This window comes from Oncorhynchus keta, chromosome 34 (genome assembly GCF_023373465.1).
Source record: "Oncorhynchus keta strain PuntledgeMale-10-30-2019 chromosome 34, Oket_V2, whole genome shotgun sequence".
In the NCBI taxonomy this organism is placed as follows: Eukaryota; Metazoa; Chordata; class Actinopteri; order Salmoniformes; family Salmonidae; genus Oncorhynchus; species Oncorhynchus keta.
This window is the reverse complement of record NC_068454.1, coordinates 60,039,874-60,042,407: the sequence shown is the minus strand read 5'-3', so window position 1 is coordinate 60,042,407 and position 2,534 is coordinate 60,039,874. Positions and strand designations below refer to the sequence as shown.

General features: G+C 41.9%; 1 long non-coding RNA gene across 1 annotated transcript; it reads right to left on the bottom strand.

Moving 5' to 3' along the window:
* Window positions 1-321: 321 nt before the first annotated feature.
* Window positions 322-1,797, bottom strand: LOC118366537 (uncharacterized). Its single transcript, XR_004821984.2, has 3 exons — window positions 1,257-1,797; window positions 997-1,051; window positions 322-778 (listed from the first exon to the last, which is right to left on the bottom strand). It is a non-coding gene; the product is annotated as an uncharacterized LOC118366537 (long non-coding RNA).
* Between the last annotated feature and the right edge of the window lie 737 nt (window positions 1,798-2,534).

Below are 2,534 nucleotides of genomic sequence, written 5' to 3'. Positions count from 1 at the left end.
AATTTATGGCCAAATGCTCAAGACAGGCTTGATGCAAATGAATGCATGCTAAACGTTGTTTTATTTTCACTTAATTTTTTACATTTGATTACAGACAGTATATCTATGATGCAATTAGCACTTCTAAGGGCGATTTGAAATACGTATCTTGCGATTTGAAACACATATCTTGCATGGTTTGCTATTGGATTAACTAGTACTTAAAATGACTAATTTGAAAAGATAGCGTTGTGTTTTGGTGATTGAAACCAATTCTCATTACATTTCACAATAAACTTGAGTCAATGGTTGTGTGGTGAGATATGTTTATAATCCAAATGAATGCATAATGACAGGTTTTGAATGAAAGACTTGCTGTGTGATCAGCTTGGAGTTTTGGATTAAGAGTTGTGAAAATAGCACCAAAGCGATTAAAATAAACTTTAACAACATGGTCGTAGATGAGATCTATCTATGTAGATGCATGGTTGTTCCTGCCAAAGCGTTCTATGTAGCTTAGGTGGAACCATCTGTAATCAGAGCTTTGTCAGAACTGTTGATCCATCACGTGATGACATTCTCTGTTGAGTTGACACACTAAGGCTGTTCGGCACCACCTGTCAATCTAATCACCACTCACGCCAGCTGCAACTACCTCGTACAGTAAATCAAGTACATTGTAAACCGCATGTGTTGCACACTATGCTAAGACATTCAAATGATGTTTCTATGATGTAATAGCCTACTAGTGTGGTGGTAACAATTGCTTGTGACAGAGTTCTCCACCTTTGATGTTTACCTGTTAGATACAAACAAAATACATCAAGATCGAACATCTGCTTCAAGAAAAGCAATGCAAAAAAGCGTTTGATTGCAGTAAAATGTGTTCTAATTTAGTATAGTGACAGTAATTCAACTTATTCTCTACAGTCAGCGGTCTACAGTTAAATCTACGGTACAATCAAGCCTATAAAATCACACTTTCAATCATGTGAGAGGATTATAAAACAAACTCACCGTAACAAGTCACTCCAGAAGCACTCCATCACAATTGTCCTTTGAGTCTAAAGGTCTGTAAATGTCAAAAGATAGACTGAGTTAATAGTCAGGAAGTAAAGGGATGAAGAGAGAGAAAAAATGACATAGAAAGTGAAGTTAGTGTCTGGTATAGAGTAGAATGGAGAATACCTTTAATTCACAAATGATACAATCTCTGTGGTGTGTACATGTGCACAGTATGAAGTATACATTAGCAGATTGTTAAGACTGGCTCTCACTCATTTATTAGGGCCAGTTCTTGGGCCCTCAAGGTTTTGCGGGCGTCCTATGCCTCGTGTTCAGCCCAGATCTTGTTGTAAGCAGTGGATCAGCACCACAAACATCCACAGCTGCAGCACCATGATCAGCACGTACATCATGATCTCTGACACCACCGATTGGATAGGAAGAGGAGAAGGGAGCGCTATGCAGAGATCATGTGTACTTTACTGTATACATTCATTTCATTTCTATAGAGCACATGTAGAGTTCAAGGTGAATCGGAATTATTTTAAGTTGCTGGTTAATGGCCTCATTATTAAATTGGTAGGGATGAGGAAGTAAGAAAAGGAAATGTGGATATTTAACAGTATTTTGGGATTCATCCTATTGTCACATAAATGTGTGTTACATAAGAGACATAGTTTTTTTTACTAAGAGGGAAAACAGTCTAAATATGCAGTGTGGTCAGATTGACTGAAAAACTAAAGGGAAGAACTTCAGGACTTTGTCACATACACAACAAAGACCATTAAAGAGATATTGACTTAAAAGCAAGCTCCACCTCCTTTTCCACTGTGATATATTCATTATCCAATGGGAGGTATGATTGTGGACTTCAGGAAACAGCAGAGGGAGCAGCCCCCTATGATAGCATGGTGAAGAATGCGCAGCAACACCTATTCACCCTCAGGAGGCTGAAGAAATGTGGCTTGTCACCAAAAACACCAAACTTTAGCCTCCCGGGTGGCGCAGTGGGTGCTGTACTGCAGCGCCAGCTGTGCCATCAGAGTCCCTGGGTTCGCGCCCAGGCTCTGTCGTAACCGCGACCGGGAGGTCCGTGGGGCGACGCACAATTGGCCTAGCGTCGTCTGGGTTAGGGAGGGCTTGGTCCCAGGTACACGGTGTTTCCTCTCCGACACATTGGTGCGGCTGGCTTCCTTGGATGCGCGTGGTTGGGTTGTGTATCGGAGGACGCATGACTTTCAACCTTCGTGATGAGACAAGATAGTAGCTACTAAAACAATTGGATACCACGAAATTGGGGAGAAAAAGGAGTACAAAAAAAAAAAAAACACCAAACTTTTACAGGTGCACAATCGAGAGCATCCTGTCGGGCTGTATCACCGTAACGGCAACTGCTCTGCCCACAACCTTAAGGCTCTCCAGAGGGTAGTGAGGTCTGCACAACGCTTCACCGGGGGCCAACTACCTGCACTCCAGGACACTCGATGTCACAGGAAGGCCAAAAAGATCTTCAAGGACAACAACCACCTGAGCCACTGCCTGTTTACCCC